The sequence below is a fragment of the Mandrillus leucophaeus genome, unplaced genomic scaffold (genome assembly GCF_000951045.1).
Source record: "Mandrillus leucophaeus isolate KB7577 unplaced genomic scaffold, Mleu.le_1.0 Scaffold1424, whole genome shotgun sequence".
In the NCBI taxonomy this organism is placed as follows: domain Eukaryota; kingdom Metazoa; phylum Chordata; class Mammalia; order Primates; family Cercopithecidae; genus Mandrillus; species Mandrillus leucophaeus.
This window is the reverse complement of record NW_012101393.1, coordinates 296,338-314,278: the sequence shown is the minus strand read 5'-3', so window position 1 is coordinate 314,278 and position 17,941 is coordinate 296,338. Positions and strand designations below refer to the sequence as shown.

Here is a 17,941-nt window from a genome sequence, read left to right as displayed (position 1 = left end):
TTGAAATAGTCCTATGCAGGGCTAGTAATAGTAAATCACTGGGAAACTGACCTATGGCCTATCTCTACAATATCTTAACTAATAAGAAAATGATCACTTATATTTGAGGTGGTATATTAATAGAAAAGATATTCTACCATCCTTCCCTTTAAAAAGAGAGAGTGAGAGTGAAAGTAAACATAATAACACACTCTCCACATTTAGCACACTTTGAGAATTTGTGATGGTAGAAAGGACTGGATATTTACAAGCATAATTTATAGTTGTGAGTCCCCATAATACATGGGGATTTAAGGGAGATTTTTCGAGTGTTACATAATCTGCATAAATGAATTTGAAACATTATGCACATGAACACATTTTTAAACTTATGTCAACCACAGTAAATTTATAGAAAATGAAAATTCTCAAAATTATAACTCTCTATCCCAAAATATCTGCATTTTTCTCACAGTCATACCCCTTAGAGAATTGTCACAGTACCTTATGTAGAATTTTTTTTTATTAATCTGACATTTAATCAAAAGAATCTGCTTCTTAGTTGGCTAGAAAATCCTTCACTTATCTTCTCCACCAAAAATCGATCTTGAACTTTTGGAAGAAGTTCAGACCTTTGCATAAGAGACTCCCAAGAGAGAAAAATGCCCAAACTTTTCATACCAGCACTAAATGGCTGGACATATTTGGAACATCCCTGTGTTGGCCCTCATAAATGGCAGTCTCTCAGCAAAGGACATATACAGAGCCTTCAAAGGCAGCACTGGAGGAAGAGCTGGAGACCTTAGGAAAGCAGGTGGAAGGGAATAATCTCCTGTCCAGGTTATTAAAAATACCTCTTCACATCCCAATTTTATTTCTGAGCTACACAAAACAACTGATGTGTTCTTATAATTTTTATCTTAGATTGATTTTCTTATCTTCTTTATCAAAGCACTTTTAAATGTCTAGTTGTGGGTCCTCAATTCTAGGAAACAAAGAAAATGGGGAAATAAAACTGCCGAGTGAAAGCAAAAATATCTTCGGTAAAAATAAGATCCAATAAGAAAGAGAAGGAGAAAGAGAGAGAGAGAAGAGTTGGTTAAAAGGAGGATCAGGGTCTGAATTGTATGTGGATTAAAACATTTTCCATCTTTCAATATTGTTTTCTTCTCTATAACTTTGTCTTGAAGGCTTCCTCATCACATCATATGTCATCATCTTAATGGTGTTCAGTAAATTACAGCATTAGATCTCTGCCCTTTGTTTTGAATTCATATTAAAATTCTGACTTGTGGTCAGCACCTGATTCCTTTTTAGACCTGACCTAATTTTCCTCAGGCCCCAGACCTATACACTCATATTAATTTGTAAGTCTCGTCTAGTCTGAGAGTCTGCAGATGGGGAAATTTAGCTTATTCACACTCTCAAATTTAGTTATATGAAGAAAGGCTTTTATTTCATTTCCAACGTGCCAGGCTTGCTGCAGACTTACACTCTAGCTGTTGTTTTTCTTCCCACAACATATAGAGGTATTTGTTTATCAATTAAAAAAAAAAAAAACCTGAATTGCTTCTGTATTTACCCCATTACTTGTATTCTTGGTCCTCGTATTATGGTTCAATGTAATGAGTAGGAGGTTGTAAGCCAGAACACAATCTCACAGACAGAGCATTGTCATGAAGTAGTGGCAAGAAGAGCATTGGACTGGGGGCAACAGACCTCTCCTGTCATCATGGTTCCATTGCTAATCAGCTGTCAGATTTGCAATATTTTTTTTTCACTTGTCTGGGCCTCAGTTTCCTCATCTACAATGTGAAAAAGCTCACCATATAATTTGAAAGTCTATTTCTGGTTTCATGAGTAATGATTATCACGGATAAACAAACCCCAAAATGTGTGCTTCATATATGTGTGTGTGTGTGTGTGTGTGTATATATATATATATATATATATATATATATATATATATATGTTTTCTTATTATGGGTCAGTGTCCACATAAACCACCAGAGGATATATTAGAAAGTACATCCTATGATCATGGCATGTCAAATAATTGATAATCTTACTCATTTATGATAAAAATGACGGAAAATGTATCTTTAGAGAACTAGATTTCCTGTCCAAACACCTATTGGGATATGACTAGCACGATAGTATGCTAATTAAGTGTGTAAATATTGGGTTTATAGACTTGTCTACAAAGACTTTCCCTTCTGCTAGAATTATTTGCATCATTTAAATGTTCATTTAAAACATTCCCCGGTTGAGATTTAAACACAAATTAAATAATTATGACCTGCCCTGTCTAACTGTATAATGAAGTAGCTGAGAGTCTAGGCTACTTCAGTTTTTACCGTGTAATTTTTGCACTAATAGTAAATTTTACGTTTTGGGGTCCAATTATCATTAATCCAAAAATTTATCATACCAATAACATTTGATGAGAGAACATGTTGTTCCTTATGTTTGTGTTTAACATTAGATGTATAAAAATAGATTCATTTTCCCAAAGGATAAAATTTCTTTCGAATTACTGTTAATTTCCATAAAATGAAATTTTTAAGTGCCCATTACATACTTGGTTCTGTGTTAGACACTGAGGATACCAAAACAAATAATAGAGCTTAAAATCTAGTGGGAAAAGTAGACAAAGATTTAATGGGTATATTACAGTGTGATATATTTTATAAAGGGAATATGTATAGAAGGGTGTCACTACATCTAACTAGAATGTCATCAAAGGCTTTTCAGAGATGACCTGAGTTTTAAAGGGTGAATAGGTCTTGTCTGTATAGATGTTGAGGAAAGGGCATTTGTGGCAGCAGGGTTATTAATATATTAAGCAATTCACTCTCACAGAAGGTGAATGGAGGTACGGTAGAAAGGGAATGAGGCTAAAGAGGTAGGTAGGTAGAGACCAGATATTTAAAGACTATGCTAAGCTTTAGAGTGTGGACTTCATCATAAGATACAGCGAGAGATAAAGCTCTCTTTTGAGCAGAGATCCTTTGAACATAGCGCACCGCCAAAGAGTGGGAGATGTTTCACTCTGCTTCATTTTCAGTGACTGTAAACAGACAATAATAATAGTGCCAACCTCAGTGGGGTTACCAGTATTAAATTAAGCAAGATGTATAAAGCATTTAGATTGGTACCTAGTAACCTCAGTAAGTAACAGCTAGTATAGTTCTCATTATCATTGTATTATGACAATTACTTCTAATGAAAAAAGGTACCATGAACTATGACTAGTGAATACTTATCATTTTATGTATGAAAGTTATTAAGAAATAGCTTAAAAGTATTGCCTTCATGGTTTAGTTTGGTGCTGGACAAAAAATTATATGGTTTTGCATATCTTTAAAGTAATTTATCTGTACCTCCTTTCAATTGGAAAGTCAGCCTCTGAAAAATTTTTACATAGGCTCACAATTGCACATACGTAGGAGATTTTTTCTTTCAGGTTCATTTAGGAGGCAAATCCTGTATCAACCTTATAAGCTTGTTAGGATATATCAATTTTTTATGGAATTTAGATATAGTGCTTCAAGGGTAAGATTAAACACTGTATTAAAGACACGTGTCACAACTGAATCAGAGAGTGCTTTTTACAGTTTAATTTTTGGGAGGCTGCAAAAAAAAGTTTCAGAAGGATCTTTTTGCAGGGAGTGGAGGATGCTTTATTTGTTTACTATAAGAGGATATCAATAAATACCCAGCTAAAAATGTACAAGTAGACCTTGCATGTTTTCTTATGTATCAATATATGTATATATTATTTCAGCTCCTATCACTTTTAAAGTTCAATCAACGATATTGAATTAGTCTCTGAAGAACTCCGTTAGCATCCTAATATGAGTTCTGATTTGCAGCTCAAAAGGTTCAGGTCTGAATCCTGCTTCAGGAATGTGAGTTTGAATCAGGCATGTGATTTTGACCAAAATGACCTCAATGTGTGGTTTTTCATTAAACAGTCTCAGATTTGTCATCTGTGACTGTGGCAATACTGACTCTCATGAGTACTCACTTCACATAGTATCTGGTACATAGTGTGTGCTTGTAGTTGGTAACTGCCACCATTATCACTTATATCAATGAGCAATGTAGAACTGAAATAGCAATACTCTTAAAGTCTAGTAAAGAGGTGATATTTTTGTATCAGTCATGATTCTTGATTGCAAGTAAAAACAAAAAAGGAATTCATTCGCAGGACATGTAGACTCAGCATTAGAAGGATACAAAACAAGACGAGGAAGAGAACATGAGCTAAGGGAGCCCCACACTGCCAATGCAAGAAGTTCCATTGTGACATTTCACAAGGATGGCCTGAACATGTTTCTGTCTGTAGATCCTGTGCAGGAATCCTAACCTCCTCTGCATGTCTGATTCACAGTGCCTGAGGGAAGAATTCAATTGGCCAAGCTTAAATCACATGCTCAGACACAGACTGCCAGGACAGGGAGACTCTTTCCATCTTACCCTTCCATGATGGAAAGTGGAGGCCTGTGTCTCTCCATTACTATATACAAGGAAGAACACACCCATACCCCTGCCAGATAGGATGTTAGCCAGCAAAAAAAATTTAAAAAACATCATAATGTCAGACAGAATTAGCTGAAATATGGGGAAGTGGTATTTTTGTTGCATCTTGCTCACTGTAACAAATCTGTGTTCCTTATGTGAGTCTAACAGTGGAATCCTAATTACCAATCTGTGTTTCCTCATCTATAATAGATTGTGTCTTGGTCAGTAGCTCCCGTTTTATAGCTAAAATGTTACCTTATATTCTTTTTCAAAATTACCTCTAAGACAATGACAATCTGAACTTTAAAATAAATAATCTACTTCAAAGTTCAAAGAGTATTTTGTAATAGAGAGGAAGCTCTTTTATCTCTTACCCTTGGGCTGGAGCAGGCGCATCCATTGCAGATGCCTGTAAGTGTATCTGTATCATGCAGGGAAGGGCGGGAAGGCCAAGAATCTAGAATGGGAAAAAAAGGATTAAGTCAGACATCATTTTCAAATTTTCATTGACAATTTTAATCCTAAATCTCCTGATCCTCGTTGGATAAAACCTCATAAAAGCAGATTGATTTGAAGTGCTCTCTAGTTATTAACTACTTAGAATTTACAAGCCTTATGTAAGAAAAAAAATAAATGACCAGGCTTATGATGTTGTGAGCTGATTACTTCAATAACTGCATCGGTATTCCTAAAGAAGGTTGAATTTACTAATCCTACTTTTTCAGGGTTTACATAAAGAATTATAAAAACTTTTAAAGATAACCCTTACTTGTAAATTCTCATTCTTAAGAATGCATGAGATAAAGAAAAGAGGAAAAAATCTAAAATGAAGTTTTCCAGCCATTAAAGTGGACACTAGTGAAGGACTCCTGGATTTATTTTTTTAAAACAAAAACCAGTCAGTACCTTAAGCCTTAATGTGTGCTGTAATGAACTGAGGATCTCCTTTAATATAAATTCTAATTAAGGAAGTCAAGACCCTTCTTTTTTAAACAAACTCCAAAGTGATGCTGGTGTCACTGGTCCCGCACATCACACCGTGGGTGGCAAGGTTTCAAAAATGTCTTGAAACTTTTGAGGAAGTTAATACTCCCAGCTGTAAACAGCGCTAACCAGCAACAATTCAGTCCTTTCTATCCTTTTCCACCGTCCTATATTTTTTCAATCCCCAACACATCTGCAAATTTATTTGGACATAGTTTATTTCTAATGGACAGAGGAGGTCTATCTAAAAGCAATTAACCTCAATACTGAAGTAGTACAACACAGTACTTAAAATGTCATCACAAACAATGTATATTACTGTTAGTTCCAGAAAACTCAAATCAAATACCATCCTTTTAAAAGTTTTGTCAATGCTCTGCTCTATTTTCGTAAGGGCTTCTAGAAAACAGAAAATATTTCCATGTTTTAGAAGTAAGATTTTACTCTTTCGTTGTAAGGAGCAAATGGTATATTTTAAAAACTCAAATGTTTTATATTTTAAGTATAGCAATAAGCTTTGCTTATTATAAAAATTGTGGAAATAAAGTATATATAGCAATGTCCAGTTATGAAGTTGCATTATCTCTGCAGTCTGATCTTGTATTTAAAGATTATTTGGGCATTTAGATAGTAAATACAAAAGTTTGCATTTAATTGCATAATATTCGCAGTCCTTTGAAAGAGAATTTCTGGGTTTCAGGTAGCAGGGAGTTAATATGATTTTAAGTTGCTACGGTTGCTTAAGAGGAGAAAATACTTATACCTAGCAAGGAATGAAGCTACCATATACTCAGAATCTTTGCACCGGTGTTTCCAAATGTGTTCACACTTCCTACCAAACACTCCAAGCAGCAAAGATTCTGTTATCATGTAAGCTTCAGAGATGTAGCACACTGCATCCCTGTTCTAAAAGACTAACAAGGTATATTAGCAGCATATATATGCTCAGAGAAATTCTGAAGAAATTGATTAAACTTTATTTAAAAGAAACGTTGCATAAATTTATTTTATATCATAATCTTTTTCTTTTTTGTACATATTATCAATACTCTATTAACATCTTATCCTATGAATTTGAAGTTTTAAAAACACATCTTAGGAAAAGTTACTAAAACCAATATCATAATAGGAAGATTAATCATGGTTTTAATCTTTTAAAAATATAGGATATCACATGTATCATCCCACGGTAAATCTACAAAAATAGAGAGCAAGATTATTCTCGCTACAAAATGGAGATTAAAATGCCTACCTAGAAAATCACTGGTGAGCTTAAATAAGAATGTATATGAAAGGTGGGGCGTGGTGGCTTACGCCTGTAATCCCAGCACTTTGGGAGGCTGAGGCGGGCGGATCACGAGGTCAGGAGATCGAGACCATCCTGGCTAACACGGTGAAACCCCGTCTTTACTAAAAATACAAAAAAATTAGCTGGGCATGGTGGCGGGCGCCTGTAGTCCCAGTTACTTGGGAGGCTGAGGCGTGAACCCGGGAGGCGGAGCTTGCAGTGAGCCGAGATAGCGCCACTGAACTCCAACCTGGGGGACAGAGCGAGACTCTGTCTCAAAAAGGAATGTATATGAAAGCAGTTTGCAAATCTAAAAGTGCTATAGAATTATGATGTGTTATTTTTGGGTCATAGTTAACAGTATGCACACAGATATACATACATGTGTATATGTATATGTATATGTATGCATATATAAGAAAGACAGGAATGTGTATACACTATACCACAAATTCCTGTCTTCATGTTCTCCACGATACTGATCCTCGCTTGTATGTAGAGAGTACATGCACAATACATGTATTTGAGTGAATGGATGCAGAAATAAGTGGGTGAACAACAAATAGGGATTCCGTACTTTATTATTAGGTCACCCTTTAGCTTAAAAGAGAAAGACATTCTGAAATCAGTCTTCCTTCAGTGTTTGGAAGTTATGCTTGTTTCATACTTCCTTATAGTATCTCATTATTTATACTGTACTATTATAGACCATATTCTCATTAGTCATTTGGTTAAAACTGATTTGCCTAAAATATAGGCAATAAAGTTATGGGAAACCAAAAGTCAGGATTCTATTTCTATTGAATAGTCTATTATTTTGGATATTTTGGCTCCCCAAATACTGAAGTCCCTTAGTATTCAGATTACACTTGAGGAGAAACTGTTTTGGTTTTCTCTCAAAAGATCTTATAATACCGGACTATTATTAATATAAGTTTTATTAAGCATTTATAAGTATCACAAATTAATCCATTTGGGGTTTGGTTTTCTGATTTATAAGACATTATCCAAGCGTACCTTGCCCCTACATTTCCTTGCTCTTTTTTGAAAATTTTTGACCTGTTTTACAATAATTAACTTGCAATCTATACTCTACATATTCCTCACATCTACTGACAATCTCGTACAAAAAGTTGCTCATTTTCTTCTGTTTCCCCCCCTAGGAAATACATATGTAAGGAGTATATATATATAAAATCTTTCTGTTTATGGTATTACTAAAGAACAGTCTTTAACTATTATCCCCATCAAAGAAGAACATACTGTAAACTCTAAATAATTTTATTGTGAAAAATAATTACTAGATTAATAAGTCTATGAGCACTGACTGCAGCTATAAGAATTAAATACTGACTAAGTCACTGATTTGAAATGTGAAGTGTGAAATTTCAGTGTGCTTGTAGAAAAGCACAGGTTTTGAACCACTCACACTAATATATTTTTAACCAAAACAAACAGACAAATTAGCTTTGATGATGAAAATAAAAATCAGAACCACAGTGTCATCGTATTCCTAAGGATAAAAAAGTGTTAAACAGCTAATACTTTGTGACTGAGGTTAATTGTCGTTCTGTAGCAATGATGCTAATCACTATGTAATTTTTATTATCTGGACTTTGTTAAAGTACCTAGTATATATTTTATTGAAACCTGTGTCGTATGTTTTATATTATGCCCCATATAACATTTTAATATGTAGGTTTTAGAGGCCCTATTCCTCATCAGATGTCCTGAAATTTGTGTGAGGTTGCAGTGCATCAGTCAATTGTAAATGTATTTTGAATTTCTTACTGTGTGATAGTGTCATAAAGGAAATGATAAGCAATGATTTCAGTTTTACAGAACTTTAATTTCACCAGGTTACAAGAGAAAACTAATCATTTCAATTGCTCTTCACTCCCTACCCTGTTGCTTTTTCTGTATTTCCTGTCTCAGTAAATGGCTCAAGCATACTTCCATCTTCTAGCTGGAGATAAATTTAGATTGGCACTGCTTACAGCTCTTGTTGGATCCAGAATCCCTCCAAAGAGCTGTTGCTTTCTAGTCTCATCTTTCTAGTCTCATTTTGGTATCTTAGCTTTCAAGGAATACTCTTGGCTCTTAAACATCTTAGGCTGTGCCTTGGACCTAGATTTTAGAAGAGTGAGTCTTTTTTGAGTATTTTCTCCAAGGAGTCTTTGTTATAAGGTGATAGTTTGCTGACCATTCATTGGCTTCTCTGCTTCTCTGAAAGGATCCTATGACTTCAATCACTGTTTTTCTATCCCACTGGATTTTCCTGAGTTGTGTGTAGTTGTTAAGATCATGGACAAGTAATATGCTTCTGTCTCTGGGAGTATCATGGGCTTCTATATTTAAATGAGTTCAGTGTTGAAGACATGTCTCACACAAGAACTACTAATCTTAGAATGGCCTAAAAGGTAATAGGAACATTCAAAGAGTAAAATGAAAAGAGATTTATTTTTGGTAATGGGAGCAATATGATCTACTGACTTGAGGTTTGGATCTAAACTAACTAACTAATTAATTAATTTTCTAAACACCTACTCAGTTTCCTAGTATCATTTATCAAATAATCCATTTATTTCCACTAATTATAGTGTTTTAATCAGGCTTAATTATGCATACTTATGGCTCTTACTAGGCTTCATTTTTCTTCTGTTGACAGTCTAATTTTACAAAAATATTACATAGTTTTGATTATTGTACTTTAAAATTTGGGGTACAGCAGGTAGAATAGAGGACATTTTGGCTCATTTACTTATTTAGATAAATATCAGAAAAAAAAAAATCCCTGCCCCAAAAAATCTAACTGGCATTTTAATTGGAGTTAATTTTAGAAATTAAATTAGGGAAAGTAATACTTTGAGAACATTGAGATTCTTTTTGTCCAATTCATGGTATTTAATCTCCATTTATTTAAAATATTATTCTGTATAATTAAGTGAAATTGTGTAATTCTCTTTACACAGGTTGCACATATTTCTTAAGTATATTTTTAAGTATTATGTATTTTTGTGCTTCTGTGAATGGGATCTATTTTTCATTGATTTTTGTTTCAGCCATTACTGTATAAGAAAATCTAGTAACTTTGAAATATTTTATAGAAATCTCAAATAACATGTATCTAATAATGTTTGGCAAGTTTTATATTTTCTGAGTTTTTTAGAAAGACAATCGTATAATATATAAACATACGAATAAATTTCTCCCTGACTTCTAATATCCATAGTCTTTTTAGCTACTAGCTTGAGAAAATGACGTATTTTATTAAATATGTACTGTAACTTCACTAAGAGATTTTGCTGAAAAGATGTTTTATAAATCACTAAGAGGCATTATCATCGATGCTTGATATACATTAATACTTGATAAAGTTCTGTGATATACCACAGTGATATACTACAGAACTTTATATTGTGGTTCTCAAAAATGTATTTCATAAAAGAACATGACATAATAGAACAATTCTTAGCCCGGAGGTTGGGAATCCTTTATTCTAATCAAGCCCTGACATTAATTAGCTGTTTGACCTAAGACATTTTATCAAACCATATTTGTCTCGATTATTTCTCCTAAAATGAGATATTTGACTGATTCTTACTGAGTTTCAATCCTTCTTGAAACCCTTTTGGAGAATGAATGGAAGGTGTAGCTATCCAATGATAAATTAATATATCCTATATAAATGATATTTGCATTAAAGTATAGTTTTATGTTTCATTAGATTATTTCATAGGATCCTGGTAAACAAAACACACAAAAACATCTGAGAGCTAGTTGATCTCTAAAGTTTTTAACTTAAGTAATATTTGGCTACATTACCTTTAAGAAATGTGTCTTGCATATGAATTTTAGGTCTGTCGAACAGCTAATGCCTTAGTCTACTGACATATCTTTAGTCGTAAATGAAAACTATGTAACAGTCACCATAACTCACTAGTAAAACATGTTAACCTTTATATTCTTTCAGGTTTTATACCATTAAAGTATAATTGTATTCTGCAAAGTAATATGCTTTTGTGAAATCCCTCTCATTTAATCCATTTCTTCCTAAAGTTCTTAACCTTTGGGGACTTTTAGCTACAGACATGAACTTTCAATTTTGCTATTCAAACAAGCTTAATAAACAGTTTCACTTTATATGCAACTTTTCAGAAACGTAGTAATTTCTTAAATTGAGAGAAACCAACCACTCTTCAGGTTGGATATAGAAATAACATGTTTTAAAATGCTCAAAATTTCATTTCTGGTTTAATTTCTAAAGGATAGTAAGAAGCAAAGGAGATTCCTAGTATTTTAAGACTTCTGTCATTTGGACAATGTTCTAATTAGCCCAGATGTTGTGAGATCCTTCACAACATAGTCTTTAACTGCTGTATTTTTTTCAACCCCCATACTCAATAACCTTATGCAACTGAGTTGGCTCCAGGTGAGTTACTCTTTTATTTAAGCCAACTGTAACCCATAGAGTCACAGGATGTTAGTGTAAGAAGGGACTTTAGAGATAATATATTCTAAATCCCTAATTTTACTTGATTATTTCTCTTCGATGAGGCCTCATAATGTAGTGGGGAGAACATGGATTAAGTGTTATAAAATTAAGGATCTATCCTGGCCCTACACCTCAGATTTCTTCTCTGTAAAATGAGCTAGTCAGATCAAATGAGCTCCAAGATCTTTAGAACATCAACTTCTCTTATTTGCATGAGAAGAAGAGTGGAACAAAAGCTCTTTTAGTAGAATTATTCTACTCCACAAAATTTCTGAAGATAGAAATATATTTTTCTACTTCCAAAAATCCATGAAATAAATGGCTTTTATGACTTCTGACCCTTGTTCCAAAGGAGGAGTAAGTTTGACCTGATATATGTCTTTTTAAAAATTACTTTGTAGTCTAAATGCTTCTATTCTCAAGTCCAAACAAAGTATTTTTTAATTTGAAGCATTGAAAATTAACGATAATATTTACAACAAGCAATAGAAAATAAGGTGTGATATTAATGGAAATATAATCTAAGTGTAGTTTTTTTCTTAAGTTCATATCTTCCTTATCTTTCTATGCCTGTTCCTGCTAAATTTACAAATGTTGTTTTCAGATAAGAGTTTATCTGCTAGAGAGATTTGGAGCCCCCAATTACCTGGTTCAGCAACCTGAGCTGCCCCACCCTACATAGACATAGATTATGGTGCAGAGTGAATCCCTCTGCTCCACACCTAGGCAGATCTCCAGTAACTTGGAACATCTTGGATCAGCAGCCTGAGTTGTCCCACCCATCCTGTGCAGAGATCTTGAGGCGACCCTTTCTGCTCCATGGTCAGGTAGATCTCCACGCATTTGGAGTGCCCACTTGTCTGATTCAACAGCCCAACCTGCCCCACCATTCCTAGACATAGATAGTGGTGCAGTGAAACCCTCTCTGCTTCATGTCCAGGCAGATCCTGAGGCATTCAGAGCACCCATTTCCCTGGTTCAGCAGCCTGAGTCACACCACCCCTCCATGTAGAGATCTTGGTGCAGGGGTGCTGTCTCTGGCCCATGCCTAGGCAGATCTCCAGGCATCTAGAGCACCCACTCTCCTAGATTGAGCTTCAGCTGCGCCCATTACTATACGGAGATCTTGAAGCCAAGGTTTCTCAGCTCCACGTGTAGGCACACATAGAATTTATACAAAATAATAATAATAACATTATAAGGAAAGAAAGAAAAAGAAAAATTCCTACCTGCATGAACATAATTATAAGAATTAGAAGTGCCAGCATCTCCATATGAGAAGGAACCAAAACAAGAATGCTGGCACCATGAAAAATCTGAATATAGTGACACTACTAAAGGACTGCACTAGCTCTCCAGCAGTGGTCACTATCCAAAATAGAAACTCAGAAATAACAGATAAATAATTCAAAACATGGATTGCAAGGAAGTTCACTGAGAGACCCAAGACAAGGTGGAAAATCAACACAAAAAAATTTCTAAAGCAATCCAGTAAATGAAGAAAGAGATAAATGCCCTAAAAAGAAAATCAATCAGAACTTCAGGAATTGAAAAACTCACTTAAGGAACCTCAAAATACAATTGAAGATCTTATCAATAGACTGGATCAAGTAAAAGAAAGAAGCTCAGAGCCAGAAAGCCAGTCTTTTCAACTAACCCAGTCTGACAAAAAATGAAGAAAAAAAGAATTTTAAAAAATGATGAAAATCTTTGAGAAATATGAGCTCATGTAAACTGATCAAGCCTACAAACTACTGGCATTCCTTGGAGAGAAGGCGGAAAAGTGAATTACCTGGAAAATACATTTGAGGGACTCATTCAAGAAAATGCCCCTAATCTTGCTAGAGAGATGGAAATTCAGATATAAGAAATTCAGAGAACACCTGTGAAACACTATACAAAATAAATATCACCAAGACATATAGCCACTAGACTATCCAAGGTCAGCACTATAGAAAAAACTTAAAGGCAGCTAGAGGAAAAGGGAAAATAACATACAAAGGGAACCCCATCAAGCTAACAACAGACTTGTCAGAAAAAGGCTTACAAGCCAAGAGAGATTGGGGGTCTATTTTTAACACTTAAAGAAAAGAAATTCCAATCAATAATTTTATATCCTGCCAAGCTGAACTCATAAATGAAGGAGAAATAAAATCTTTTACAGACAAGCAAGCACCAAGGGAATTTGTTACCACTACACCTGCCTTACAAGAGATTCTTAAGGAGTTCTACACATGGAAACAAAAGAATAATAACTGCTGCTACAAAAACACACTTAAGTATACAGCTCACAGACCCCATAAAACCAAAATACAATCGAAACTACACAGCAAACAGCTAACAACTTCACGATAAGATCAAAACCTCACATATCAGTACTAACCTTGAAGGTAAATGGTCTAAATGATCCACTTAAAAGTCACAGAGTAGTAAGTTAGATAAGAAAACAAGACCCATTCATCTGCTCTCTTTTAGGGATCTGTTTCACACGTACTGACACCCATAGGCTTACAAGGTTGGAGAAAGATATACCATGCAAACAGAAAACAAAAAACAGAGAGTCGGAGTTACTATTCTCATATCAGATGAAACAGACTTTAAAGCAACAAGAGTGAAAAATGACAAGAAGCACATTACATAATGATAAATTGTTCAAGTTAACAAGAAGACTTAACTATCATAAATATGTACACACCAAACACGGGAGCACCCAAATTCATAAAACAAGAACTTCTAGAACTACAAAAAGACTTAGACAGCCACACAATAATAGTGGGAGTATTCAAGACCCCACCAAAAACATTAGACAGATCATCACAGCAGAAAACCAACCAAGAAATTCTGGACTTACACTCAGCACTTGACCAACTGGACCTAATAAACATCTGTAGAATACACCACCCATCAACTACAGAATATATGCTCTTCCCATCTGGACATCTGGACATGGAACATACTCCAAGAAATCACGTGCTCAGTAAATTAAAAAATAAATAAATCTCAACAATATTTTTAAAAAACTAAAAATCATACAAACTGTAGTCTCAGACCACAGTGGAATATAATAGAAATCAATACAAGGAGGCCTCTCAAAAACCACACAATTATAGGGAAATTAAACAACTTGCTCCTGAATGACTTTTGGGTAAACAAAGAAGGCAGAAATTTAAAAATTATTTTAAATAAATGGAAACAGAGACACAACATATCAAAATCTCTGGGATGTAGCCAAAGCAGTGTTAAGAGGAAAGTTTATAGCACTAAACGCCTACCTCAAAAAGTTAAAAAGATCTCATTTTAACAATCTAACCTAACATCTAGAAGAACCAGAAAAACAAGAACAAAGTAACCTTAAAGCTAACAGGAGTAAAGAAATAACTAAAATCAGAGTGGAAGTGAATAAAATTAAAACCTAATAATCCATTTAAAAAATCAACCAAACCAAAAATTAGTTTCTTAAAAGATAAACAAGGTCAATAGACCACAAGATTATCAAAGAAAAAGAAAAGAGAGAGAAAGTCCAAATAAGTACAATCAGAAACAGCAAAGGTGACAGTGCTACTGACCCCACAGAAATACAAAAGATTATCAGAGAATGTTATGAACACCTCTATGGACACAAACTAAAAATCTAGAGGAAATGAATAAATTCTTGGAAAGACAAAATTTCCCAAGATCGAATCAGGAAGAAAATGAAACACTGAACAGACCAATATCGAGTTCCAAAATTGAATCAGTAATAAAAAGCCTACCAAGCAAAAAAAAAAAAAGAAAGAAAAAAAAAAAAAGCCCTGGACTAGTTGAATTTACCACTAAATAATACCAGAAGTACAGAGAAAGCTAGGTACCAATTCCACTAGAACTAATTTCAAAAACTTGAGGCAAAGGGATTCTCCCTCACTCTTTCTATGAATCTAGCAGACCCTAACACCAAAACCTGGTAAGAATATAGTGAAAAAATCAAACTACAGGCCAATATACCTGATGAACATAGAAACAACAATTCTCAACAAAATATAGCAAACCAAACTCAACAGCACATCAAAAAGTTAATTCACCATGATCAACTAGACTTTATTCCTGGGATGCAAGGTTCGTTCCACATGTACAAAACAATAAATGTGGTTTACTGTATAGACAGAATTAAAAGCAGAAACCATAAGATCATCTCAATAGACACAGAAAAAGATTTTTATAAAGTCAAACATCCCTTTGTTACAAAACCTCTGAAGAAACTAGGCATCAAAAGAGCACGTCTTGAAATAAGAGCCATAGCCAATATCACAGCCAATATCATACTGAACAGGCATAAACCGAAAACTTTGCCCTTGAGAATTAGAACAATACAAGGATACCCATTGTCCCACCTTCTATTCAACATAGCACTGGAAGTCCTAGAGAGCAATCAGTCGAGAGAAAGAAATAAAAATCATCCAAACAGGAAAAGAAGAAGTCAAACTCTCTTTTGGGGAGATATGATTCCACACCTTGAAAACCCTAAAGACTCTGCCAAAAGACTCCTGAAACTGATAAACAACTTCAGCAAAGTTTCAGGATGGAAAATCAATGTACAGAAATCAGTAGTGTGCATTCACACCAGTAATATTCAACCTGAAAGCCAAATCAAGAACACAATCCCATTAACCATAGCCACAAAAAGTAATAAATAAATAACTGCGAATACATCAAACCAAGGAGATGAAAGATATCTGCAAGGAGAAATACAAAACACTACTAAATGAAACCATAGATGACACACACAAATAGAAAGACATTCTATGCTCAAGAATTGGAAGAATCAATATCATTAAAATGTTCGTACTGCCCAAAGCAATCTACAGACTCAGCACTATTTCTATTAAACTACCAACGTATTCTTTTAGAATTAGAAAAAAAAGCAGAATTAGAAGAAAAATCCTAAAATTTACATGAAACCAAAAAAGAGCACAGACAGCCAAAACAATCTTAAGTAAAAAGAACAAAGCCAAAGGCATCACATTACCTGACTTCAAACTATACTATAAGGTTACCATAGCCAAAACATCATGATACTGATTTAAAAACAAACACATAAACCAATGGGACAGAATAGAGAACCCAGAAATAAAACCATACACCTACAACCATCTAATCTTTGATGAAGTCAACAGAAATAAGCAATGGGTGAAAAGACTCCCTATTCAGTAAAATGGTGCTGGGATGCTTAGATAGCCGTATGCAGAAGAATGAAATTGGACCTACTACTTTTCACCATATACAAAATCTCAAGGTGGATTAGAGAGTTAAATGTAAGAACTCAAACTGTAATAATTCTAGAAGAAAACCTAGAACACACCATTCCAGACATGGGCCTTGGGAAAGAATTTGTGACTAAATAGTCAAGAGCAATCACAACAAAAGCAAAAATTGACAAGTGGGACCCCATAAAGAGCTTCTGCACAGCAAAAGAAACTACCAACAGAATAAAAAGACAACCTATCGAATGGGAGAAAATATTAGCAAACTATGCATCCAACAAAGTCTAATGTCCGAGATATGTAAGAAAGTTAAACAATTCAACAAGCAAAAAACAATTAACTTCACTTTAAAAAAAAAAAATGAGCAAAAGGCATGAAAAGGCACTTCTGAAGAGAAGACATACACATGGCCAACAAACATTTTTTTAAAATGCTCAGTATCACTACTCATAAGAGAAATGCAAGTTAAAACCATGAGATGTCATCTCACACCAGTCAGAATGGCTGTTATTATAATGTAAAAAAAAATAGGTGCTGGTGAGGCTGTGGAGACAAAGGAACACTTACACACCGTTCGTGGCAATGTAAACTAGCTTAGCCACTGTGGTAAGCAGTTTGGAAATTTCTCAAAGAATTTGAAACAGAACTACCATTTGACCCAGCAATCTCATTACTGGATATATAGCCAAAAGAAAACAAATCATTTCTATTAAAAATACATATGCACTCACATGTTCGTTGCAGCATTATTCGAATACAATAGCAAAGATATAGATTCAATATGGGTGCCCATCAGCAGTGGATTGGATAAAGAAAATGTATTATTAAGCACCATGGAATACCACATGGGCAAAAAGAAATAAAAGGAATGAAATCATGCCCCTTGCAGCAACATGGATGGAGCTGGAGGCCATTATTCTAATTAAATTAATGCAGGGACAGAAAACCAAATATTACATGTTCTCACTCACAAGTAGGAATGAGACATCAGGTGCTCATGGACATAAATATGGGAACAATAGCAACTGGGGACTACTAGAGAAGGGAAGGAAGGAGGGAGGAGGACAAGAGTTGAAAAACTAACTGTTGGGTACTATGCTCACTACGTGGGTCATGGGATTATTCATACCTCAAACCTCAGCATCATGGGTAACATTTTTTATCCATGTAACAAACCTGTACATATACTTCCTGAATCTAAAATAAAAGTTGAAAAAGAAAACAAAGAAGAGATTAGAACAAAGAGATTAGAACAGAGACAATATACACGGGTAGAAGACCCTGTGAAGACACAATGAGAAAATAGTCATTGACAAGCCAAGGAGAGACGCTTTGGAGGAAACCAATCCTGCTGACACTTTGATCTTGGACTTCCAGCCTCTAGCACTTGGAGGAAATAAATTTGTTTTTTGAACCAGTTAATCTGTGATA

At 34.6% G+C, this 17,941-nt stretch overlaps 1 protein-coding gene across 1 annotated transcript in view; it reads left to right on the top strand.

Annotated features, from left to right (window-relative positions):
- KCNH8 (potassium channel, voltage gated eag related subfamily H, member 8) overlaps window positions 1-17,941 on the top strand; it is a 189,157-nt gene that overhangs the window by 56,655 nt on the left and 114,561 nt on the right. The window lies entirely within an intron of this gene.